We start from the raw sequence: 11127 nt of genomic DNA on the forward strand, positions 1-11127 counted from the left end.
GAGAATTTGGAACCCTCACTCATTCGCTGCTTGCCAGTGGGAATGTGAAAAGGTAGAGTTGCTCAGGAAAATAGTTTGGTGGTTTACACTGATGAATAGCTCAACAAAAGTGATATATGAATACAATGGAATATTATTCAGCTGTAAAAAGGAATGAGGTATTGATACCTGGTACAACATGGATGAACCTTGAAAACATTATGCAAAATGAAAGAAGCCAGACCCAAAATACCACCTGTTGTGTGATTGCATTTATAGGAAATGTCCAGAATAGGCAAATCCAGAAGGACAGAAAGTAGATTAATGAATGCCAGTGGCTGGGGGGAAGGAAGTATGGAGTATGACTGCTAATGGGTATGAGGAACCTTTTTATGGTAATGAACATATTCTGGAATTAGCATCGATGATTGCACAACCTTGTGAATATATTAAAAACCACTGAATTATACGCTTTTTAAAACTTAAGATTATTTTTTAGAGCAGTCTTAAGTTCACAGCAAAATTGAGGGGAAAGCACAGAAATTATTCATGTGCCCCCTGCCTCCACACATGCATGGCTTCCCCCATTTTCAACATGTCCCACAAGAGTGGTAAATGTGTTATGATTGATAAGCCTACATTAGCACATCATACTCACCCCAAGTCCATAGTTTACCTTAACGTTCACTCTTGGCCTTGTTCATTCTATAACTCTGGACAAGAGAATAAGATGTATCCATCTTTAGGCTATCATACAGAGTATTTTCAATGCCTTAAAAATCCTCTGTGCTCTGCAGATTCACCCCTCTTCCTGCCCTCATCAATCTTCAGCAACCACTTAGGCATTTGTTCAGATCTTTCACTCATTGATTAATGAGGTTGTTTGTTTCCTTATTATTCAGTTTTAAGTGTTCTCTATGCATTTCCTATATCAGTCCTTTATGAGATGTGTTTTTGCAAATATTTTACCGTAGTCTGTTACTTATCTTCTCAATCCCTTGTTATCATCTTTCACAGAGCAGAAACTTTTTACTTTTAATGAAGTCCAATTTATCCATTTCTCATGGATTGTGCCTTGAGTTGTGTCTAAAAAATCATCAACATACCCAAGGTTATCTTGGTTTTCTCCTATGTTATCTTCTAAGAGTTTTGGAGTTTTCCATTTTACATTTAGATGCATGATCTATATTGAGTTAATTTTTGTGAAGGGTGTAAGATCTGTGTCCAGATTCATATTTTTGCAGGTGGATGTCCATTGTTCCAGCAGCATTGATTGAAGATCTGATCTTGGCTCCAGTGTATTGCCTTTGCTCCTTTGTCAATTCTCAGTTGACTATATTCCTGTGGGTTTATTTCTAGACTCTCTATTCTGTTCTATTGATTGATTTGTCGTTTCTTTCACCAATATCACACTGTTTTGATTACTGTAGCTTTCTAGTAAGTCTTGAAGTCAAGTAGTTTCCAACTTTGTTCTTCTCATTCAACATTGTGTTCTCTATTCAGAGTGAATTATACACTTTAAAATGGTGAATTTTTTGGTATGGAAATTAATATATAAATAAAACATATTTAAATCAACTCCTCAGAGAAACCTCCCCAGGCCACACTATGGAAGATGCTACCCCACGGCACTCCCTGCACTTCTGTCTCTGTCACTCCCCTGGCAGTGTCTATTGAGGACACATCTCTCCCTAGGGTTACCCTGCTCCTTGACTGCAACCCTGGTGATGATCAATTTTCCCATGGAGTAGGCTTGGTAATGGCTGTCACCAAAGATGTCCACATCCTAGTCCCCAGAGCCTGTATATGTGTTACCTTCATGGTAAAAGTCGCTATCCCAGTGGGATTAAGTGAAGGATCTTCAAATGGAAAGTTACCAACCTCTGTGGGCATCTGGAACTTCCAGGACCCCACACACCTGAGTGTAGACAGGGGCTAGAGGAGAGAGGCCACAGTGTCTCCTGTATAAATTAGGATGCTTGAAGTCAGTGATCCACATGACTGCAAAGTGTCTGTAGGCTTTGGCTCTCCATCAATGACCCACTACGCTCCAAGACCCTGGGATAATGCTTCCCAGACCTTGCAGGCCTGTGAATTAGGGAGAGGTTCAGGGGCTTTGGTGGATGAGGATTGGGCTAGAGAAGGACATGCCAGAGCACCGTGCAGCAAGGCCAAAGTAGAAGGAAAGATGGTTTTTGTTGGCGTGCTCTTTTGGAAGTCGAGGTGAGTCATTGTCCTAGCTGAGGCAAGGATGCCTCGTGAGTGAAGATGATGCCGATGAATGAATACATGGGCGGGGGGAAGGAAGCTTCCAAAGCCCCTCATACTGTCCTTGGTGTCGTAGGTCCCACCGAGAACCTACAGAGCCACCGTCTTGAGAAGCCCCAGTAGAGGTGAATGTGTGGTTTTGTGCTGTCCCTGCCGTGGCTTCTGTCCAGTACTGGCCACTGGGGGGAACCTCCAGTGTCAGGGGGGCCCACTGAGCTGTGCTGGAGCAACTGAACAAAGGAGGAGTCATGTGGAAGTCACGCTGCCCATCCCCCCGCCTCAGAACCCGCTTGCACCTCCTATTACTAGAGTTCGTCTCCACCATTGCAGCAGGTCAAAAGCAGGAAGGAGAAACCGAAGATCCCCCTGTTTACTCATTGAGCAGCTGTGTGCCAAGCCCTCACCCTGGGCCAGGAGCCCTGGTCGGCCCTGGGGTGGTGCTAAAAAGTGCCTAGTGGTCCCTGAGCCCCAGGAGCTCAGTCTGGAGGGAGACGGGCAAAAGCACCACATCCGAGACATGTGAAAGAGAAGAGCATGAACTGGAACGACAAGAAAGAGTGTCCTGCAGGGAGGGCTGGGGTCTCACAGGGTAGGAGAGTATGAAAGGCCTCCCCGGGGTGACATTGGCTGTGAGCAGAGTGACAGGAGGAGCCAGCCCTGCACATGCCGGGAGCAGTGTGCCAGGGAGAGGGCACTGCTGGTGCAGAGACATGCAGGCCTAAGTGAGTTTGCCAGAGGAGGTTGGAAAGGCTGGCAGTGTGGCTGCAGAGAGCCTGGAGGAGAGCGGAGGGAGGAGGGCAGGCCAGACCCAGGGCCTGGGAGGCAGCGCGAGGGATCTGCTCCTCCTGGACTCCATTGCTCCCAACCCTGCACCTCTCAACTACAAATACTGACGATCTCGCCATCTCTGTGGGCCACGGACGCCAGCACCGCTGAGCTGGAGTCTCTGCCTCCTGGCGTCTTGCAGGTTGGGGCTGTGGCCTCAACTGAGGCTGTGCTAGGGTGAGATTTGCTATGGAGATCACTCCCGTGGGCGTGGTCATGATCAGCTTCACTGAGAGCTGAGCTCCTTTCTCCCTGTTGGCCAGGGCATGCCCCTGGTTCATCCCTATGTGGCCTCTACATAGGGGAGCTCAGGACATCCATGCATGGTCCCCAGGTCCATGGGTAAGAGAGACTGAGAGAGAGAGAGAAACAAAGGGAGAGAGAGAAGGAGGGAACACAAGAGCGGGAGGAAGTGGGAAGGACAGCCTGGGGAATGAGATCTGGAGGGCTGATCTATCGCTTGTGCTGTGCTCTGTCGGTCAGAGGCCAGTCCCTGCCCACTGAGCGGCTCCACAGGGGTGTGTCGGACAGGCAGTGACATGCATGCCTGCCAGGGCCGCACTGACCGTGAGTGGAGTGTCCCGCGGTGAAAGGCTCGCTTCCTCCCTGGGCTCGTCCTGGGCTGAGCTCCGATCCTCCTCCCTGGGAGTGTTACTCATCGGGACCAGCTCTGCTCTCCAGGTTTTCCCGGACTCCATCTCCTCAGAGGGAGGTGTACACAGAGGGGGACTGAGGGCCGAGAAAGCAGGGTCCCCCTCCCCACTCCCAGGTCCTTCTCTTCCTGTCCCAGGAGGGCTGAGGCCTCAGGAGCCTCTCCTCCCTGCTCCCCACCTTCTCTACCTTCAGAGCCCCTCGGCTCACCCTCTGAAGAAGACCAGGGAGAAGTTTCCAGGTGGGAAGGCCTCTCTGCATGCGAGCCCCAGAGAGGACAGGGACCCCACAGGGCTGGGCTTTGCCCCTCAGTCAGCTGGGACCCTCTGGGAGGCAGCAAGGCCTGGGGCCAAGGCCTGGGCTGGTGGCAGGTCTCTAACCCTCCCCACAATGCGCACCTGCCTGGTCTCTCCTGAGTGTGTACAGGCCTGCACGTGCGCAAAACCGTCCAGACCCCCAGGGATGCGTGGAGCCCATCAAGTCCTTGTGTCTGTCTCACTGCCTGGTTCTCCCTCTCCACTTTCTGGCTAGTTTGTGGCTCTGTTCTGGATCCAACCTCAGGCAGCTACAAAGTTGATCTTCCATGGCAGCTTGCCGCTGAGATGGCTACAGTTTCCAGAAATGCTCAGGGGCTGGGGATTCCCCACCCGTGCAGAAACCAAGTAGGCAACTTCTGACAGGGAAGCAGCCGCCTTCAGGCCTGCCATTGTCACAGGGCCCTGACACTGAGGGTGTGGGGTCGGGAGCTGCCCTGGGTGAAAACACCACAGACTCTCATTGGTCTCCCTCAGCCTCAGATGCTCCTCAGTGGGCTGTGTGCCTTCGGTCTCTTGGCAGAGTGCTGACCTGGTGGTTTTCTGCCAGCTTCTCCAGGATGGTCATTGCTGTGCGGGAGGCGGATTTGCTGAATTCCTCGCTCCACCATTCCGTTTGTCCTGCCAGCCCACCCTGAGGACGTTTGGAAGGCACATCCTTCCAGCAATCTGAGCACCCAAGATGGAGACTCCGGGGCCTGGAGGATTTTGAGAAGAGCTGGTGGGAAGGCAGTACTGCAAAGCTTTTTGCTTCCGGAAAGCTCTCTGGGGTCCTCAGCATTTTCCTGTTTTGCATCAAAATCCTGAGATCTTGAAAATGCCAGCAAGGTTACAACGTGGGCCCCAAAAACCACTGTATCTGGGCATCCAACACCAATCAAATATTCGGAATTGCTTGTCACTTGAGATGAGTGGAAAGGAATCGGGCAGGTGGGGTGGAGGGGTGGTCTTGGACCCCACTTTGTGTTGGAAGGACAAATGCCATGCAGATGAGTCTTTCTCTGGGCAGAAGGGCGGGACCTTTGTGGAGAGCCCAGCCGCAGACACTGCTGTGGTCGCACTCCTGTTCCCTCAGCCCACCTGAGTGCCCCTGCAGCTGGGAGCCAGTGCCCAGGAGACTGATAGCGGCCCCCTGCAGTGCCTGCATCCCTCCTCCCTGCCTGAGGGCTCTCCTGCCCCATGGGCCCCTCCTCTCCTGCAAGGCTGTGCGGCCTTTTGCAGGAATGCCCTGGGGTGTTCCCTCCACCTGAGGGGACCGAGCCAGTCCAGGCAGGACCTGGTCTCCTGCTGGGACAGAGTGATGCTCACCACAGTGGTGCTGGTTCTTCAGGCCCCGCTAAGGCTTTAATCCTCCAGGCTCATTCCCCGCGTCCTCCTTCAGGCTTCCTGGGAAGACCTGCAAACAATTTCCCCTCCATCCTCCTCTGCATGGGTACCAAACTCTGCTGAGACGCCACACTGGCCGTGTCTCTGGACAGGCTGTACAGCCTGCTGGACTTGAGCTTCCTCGCCTGGAAGATGCTGACAAATGGCCTCCCTCAGGGAGTCATCGGGGGGACCCAGTGTGTGACGATGCAAACCACTGCAAAGAAAGACGCCAAGTGATCCTAAGTGAAAGTGCCAGCCTTGCAAAAGAAGCAGGAGCTCATGAGACCCAGGGGGGAATGCGGGCAGCCTGTCCCAATGGCAGGGACAGTCCCGGATGGATGAGGGTGGCCTCGCAGGGCAGGCCCCCGAGCAGCAGAGGAGCCATTGGATGAGGAGGGACCAGGACAGAGGCTTCCAAGGAGGAAGATTGAAGTGCTAGGAGGTGAAAGAGGCCTTAGGAAAAGTGTGAGCCCTAGAAGATGTTTCCTCAAATGCCATTGTTGGTCAGAAAAATGGTGTCACCAAGCCCCAATCCATTGAATTTCTTCTTTGTTGGTTTTAGGAATCAGTGCACACTTGTAATCAGAGCCCATGTTTTGTTCAACATAGGGCATATTTCTTTGTCCTAACTTTTCCTTCTTTTCTTGTTCTAGCAGAGGAGCCGTGCACGTGTTCTCTCCATTCTTTCCTGTGCATGACTGGCCTCTCTGTTCAGAAGCGGATTGCTGGTGCTCATCACTCCCCCTCACCCGAGAGATGGCCGTCTTCCATGTCACACAGCAGATGTGAACCGCGGGGACAAGGGTCACGCCGGATCACACTCACTGGTGAGGTCACATTGCTGGGTGCACAGCAGGGACCAGAGGATTTGGGCTGAATGAGTGAAAAGTATGAGAGTAGAAATGAATGAATGACTGAGTGAGTGAGTGAAGGAAGGAAGGAGGGAATGAAAGCCTCAGTGAATGAGTGAGGGAGTGCCTAAAGCCACAGCAGCTGGGATCCACCGAGGAGGAGACTTGATTTCTGGTGGGCTCCGGTGTCACAGGGCAGGCCCTGGACAGCGGCATGGAACGTGTCCAGCTGTCCTTCCGGCTCTGAGCCCCTGTCACCTGCAACACAGAGTTGCCTGGATCTTCTTCAGCTCCACCTCAAGGAATGCTGGCTATTCCTGGGGACAGGGCAGCAGGAGGGAAGCCGAGGAGGGACTCCCTGGACCCTGCACCCAGGAGGACCACTGTGACAGCCTGGCAGGTGGTTCCCAATGCGCTCCGGACACCAGGCAAGAGATCCACAAGTCCTTCCTCAGCGGAGTCTCCCAAGAGCCCGTCACGAGGCCCAGTCATTTCCTCATTGCACAGAAGGGGAAGCTGAGGCTCAGGGCCTCCCCTGCAGTCGCCAGCTAGAGAAAGGCTGAGCATCGCCCAGGACCCCTGTCTCTCCGGCCCGGGGTCATTCTGCCCAGTGTCCCACATTGCAACCTCCTGGAGCTCAGGGCTCCTGTCTCTCCTGGGGCCTGCCCCATTCCGGCCTCCAGCCCTCACTGAACTCGAGGCCCAGGGCCATCCCGTTTGCCTGGGGCTGGGGTGGTGACCAGGTTGGCCAGCCACAGACACTGTGGGCTCTCCGAGGACCAGGACCAGCCTATCCCCCCACAGGATGAGGTCTCTCTGGGCACCAGCACCAAAGATTGTCAGGACTTTAGGGAAAAGAGGTCGTTCCTGGTCAGGGGGGCCCATGGGCTCTAACAGGCACTGGCTTCCAGTCCTGGCTCTGCTCCTCTGTTGGGCACAGAGGGACCCAGTCTCTTTAAGCCTCGCTTTCCTCATCAGTGAATTAAAGACCAGAATCCCTCGTGCCCCACTGGGCTGCCAGGAGGATTCGGAGAGACAGCTCATGTGGCAAACAGAGGTGTGGTCTGAGCTCATGCCCAGGAGCCGATCCTGCTGACGTCACCCCCAGGAGAGCCCCTGGGGCCCTTGGCCTCTGCCCACTCTGTTCTCCCACCAGGCATGCCCGACTCGCTCTGACTCCTTTGTTCCTCTGGAATAACTTTCTCCACCCCATCCGGTGCCATGACGGTCTGCCAGTCCGGGTGGGATCCAGGCCCCCGGCCCAGTTCTCCTCCTGGGATTCCTCATCATGGGAGCTAGTAGCTGTGGAGCTCTTCGAAGGAGCAGCCACTCCAAGTGCAGCCTCCGTGAACTTGTCTCACACCACCACGGCAGGTCGGCTGCCAGCCCAGTGCACAGGGGAGGAAAGCGAGGCTCGAATGGCAGTCCCTTGCCAAGGTGCCCAGGGCTCTCTCCCTCATCCCTACTAAGCAGAGCCCCTCCCTCCCAGAAGCAGAGTCTGCTGGCTGTGTGGACCAGGGGCTGGCACAGAGCCTGAGGCAAGGGTCACTGCTAGAGGACCCTAGCTCTGCTTTGTGCTCAATGACCTTCTCTAAAGCCCCCAGCCCCAGGCTTAGAGCTCTGGCACCTTCCACGAGGCCTCCGCCATACCTTGTCAAAGTCCCTTCTGCTCACACGAGGTCCAGCAGGTCCTGCGCATGCAGCTGAGAACGACCCCTGGACGGAGCACGTTCGAGGTGGTCCCCGTGACTCTGTGCACTGCCCTAGATGTGCTTTCCTGCCTGGAGGATGGGGTTTGGAGGGAGAGAGAGCAGGCAGGATTGTGCGGGCCCTCCTCATCCTCTGTCCTGGTCAGCAGGTCAGGCTGCTCAGCTCAGGAGAGTTAGAGGCCGGGAGGGGCATTGGGAGGCCAAAGTGGGCTAGGGAGGTGGAGGGTGGGACCAGGGATGAGGCCAGGGATGAGGCCAGCAGCAGGACCAGGAGGGCAGGAGGGGAGCCCTCTAGCTGGGCAGATCACCCCTGGTGCCTTCCTCACCTGCATCCTAGCAGCCAGTCCTTGTCCATCCCTCCCTGAGTTCTCTGCCCTAGGCTCTCTGCATCCCCACTTTCCCAAAACAGGCTCACAGCAGAGAAGGAGACCTCGAAGGTCAGAGAGTGACCGACAGCGGAACACCGTGTTGACATCATGCACCAGAATCTCCCCCTCTGGGGATATGTCCTCCAGGATCAGAGATTGAGGTAGGCTGATGTTCCCATCAGCGTGAGGAGGGGAGAGGAAAGTCAGAAACGGGGCACGTTCCACATCGGGGCCATTTGGAAATTCGGATGCCGGGATATCCAAGAGGAAGAGTGTTGTCTGACCAGGGTCCACCCGTGAAGAAATCAGATCCAGAGGAGCACACGCCCTGCAGGCCTCCGCACTCAGCACCCACAGGATGCACGCACTCTGACGCACACACCGGCATATCCATGTGCACACACGCAGCACAGGTGTGAATATGCATCACCCCACACACATGCACCCCCGCGCACGGGCACACGGGCACACGCACACACACACACACGCCCGCGTGCACACACACGTGGACACCAAGGGAAAGGACTGGAAAGGTGAAGACCACCTGTGAAGGGCACTCCTGAGTTGCCACTTCCTTAATTCTTCAGTCTCTTAAAATTCATTCTTTTACTACAATAAACGTTCATTGTCTTGGAATAGAAATCTTCAAAAATAGAAACTAAAGAATGTACTTTATTCCAAAGATGGATCATCAATGGATTTCATTGAAGCTGTGATATTCACCTTTTTAGAATTAGGAAAGGAAGACACGCACATTCTACAGAACTTTCGACATCCCGCCAGGAGCGGATAAGACTGGAAAGTCGCGAGCCCCGTGAACAGTTTGGTGCATATCTCCCTGGCGCGGTTGCTCTCATTCTGTCTCCTTCTGTCTGTCTCTCTCTCACACGCACATTCATTTTCATAGACGTCTGTCTCCCTGTTGATGTCACATATCCGTGTTCTGACGGATGGGCCGCATGGGTCCCATTGCCTCTCCATGAACCTGAGTTGTGTTCCCAGCTCCCAGCCATTGCAACCAGTGCTGTCATGACTACTCTTGAAAAGATATCTTGGGAACCTTGGGCAAGACCTCCTGTGGGCCACACTCCTGGCATTGGCACTGCCAGCAAAGGTGGGGTCCTGGGGAACTTGGAAGGGTCATGCAGGCTATTCTCCCTGAGAGCAGTGCCCTTTCCCCCTGCTCTCTAGGGATCTGCGGGGGCCTCTGCTTCCCCAAATTCTCACCAGGGCTGGTCGCAACCAGACCAGAAACCTGGCAGTCTGCTGGTGACCAATGCCGTCTCCATGGTGTTTACGTTTGCACGTGTCCTCTAGGGGAGGTCGAGCATCTCTGACATATGCCGTCCCTATGTCCCTATGTATCGCCTCTCGGGGGAATTGCATGTGTTTACTCTCTGTCCCTTGAAAACAACGACTTTCGGGAGTTCTTTGGTCCAGAGGGAGGTTGCACCTTTCTCTCACCTTGGTTTAGGAGGAATGCTTTCGAGGTTCTGGTTTGTCTTTCCAGCTGTCTCCCTTTTTCTTGTTTGTGTTTTGGCCACAGGAAGAACCAGGCACTTCCTGTGTGGCTTGTGGCTCTGGTGTCCCCCTTAGAAGAGCGGTCTGTAGCCTGACATAATGCACATGTTTACTAAAAGGGCTTCATTTGAAGCATCTAATCCATAAGCCATTGGGACTTTCCTATCAGCTGGGAAAAATGCTATTCAAGTAGAAAGAGAAATGAAAAATCGATCAGTGCTTCTGAAAATATGGAAGCAGACTAGGATGGCCACCTATTGCATGACACCGCTTATCGGATACATCCAGAAAAGATTGACCAAAACCTGCCAGAACACAGAATAGGCGTTGTCAGGGAGCGAAGGAGGAATGAGGCATGAGCGCTTTGGGAAAAGGCTTCCCTTGTGGTGAAGGGAATGTCCAGCAAGCGGACAGTGGTGATGGAGGCCGAGCATTGGGACTGTACTTAACGCTCGGGAATTGTACACTTGAAAAGGAGAAAATGCAGAGTTCTCAAAATATAAATAAATTTATTTTACAATTTACATAAAGACCAAAGAAAGACAAGAAAACGAGCAACATAAACGGCTACCCGGACATACAGGGGAAGCAGGGAGAGGAAGGGAGGTCGTGGTGAGGGAGCAGGTGGAAGGGATGGGTCAGGAGCTGGGGATGAAGGGGGTTGGAGAGTGAGCTCTCCTGGGGACAATGCTGGGGCCTGAGCGGGCTCCAGGGCTCCAGGAGGCTCTGGAGCAGGGGATGGCTCTCCCTGCTCCCTGGCGACCACTTCAGCCTGCCCCGGGGCACTGGCAGGAGCCAGAGCAGGGGATGGCTCTCCCTGCTCCCTGGCGACCACTTCAGCCTGCCCCGGGGCACTGGCAGGAGCCGGAGCAGGGGATGGCTCTCCCTGCTCCCTGGCGACCACTTCAGCCTGACCCGGGGCACTGGCAGGAGCCGGAGCAGGGGATGGCTCTCCCTGCTCCGCTGGTTCCATGAGAGTCGGCTGCATGGCTCCTGCCCGAGCCTGAGGGGGGGCTGGCTCTCCCTGCTCCCGTCCTGGGGCGCCGCTTGTCTCCTGCCCTTGTGCAGGAGCTGCTGGAGGTGATTGTGCTCCCCGCACACGGGCTGGGGCCTGTGCTGGCTCTGATCCTTGTGCAACAGTCCCTGAGGACGGCAGCCTTTTCCCCACGCCTGCCGCTACGCTGTTCCTGCCCAGCTTCTCCTCCCTCGGGGAGCTGGACTCCGTGTCCCGAGTGGACCTCTGCAAAGACAGTGACCAACAGTCAGCCCAGAA

Source organism: Equus caballus, chromosome 22, assembly GCF_041296265.1.
Source record: "Equus caballus isolate H_3958 breed thoroughbred chromosome 22, TB-T2T, whole genome shotgun sequence".
NCBI classification, from domain to species: domain Eukaryota; kingdom Metazoa; phylum Chordata; class Mammalia; order Perissodactyla; family Equidae; genus Equus; species Equus caballus.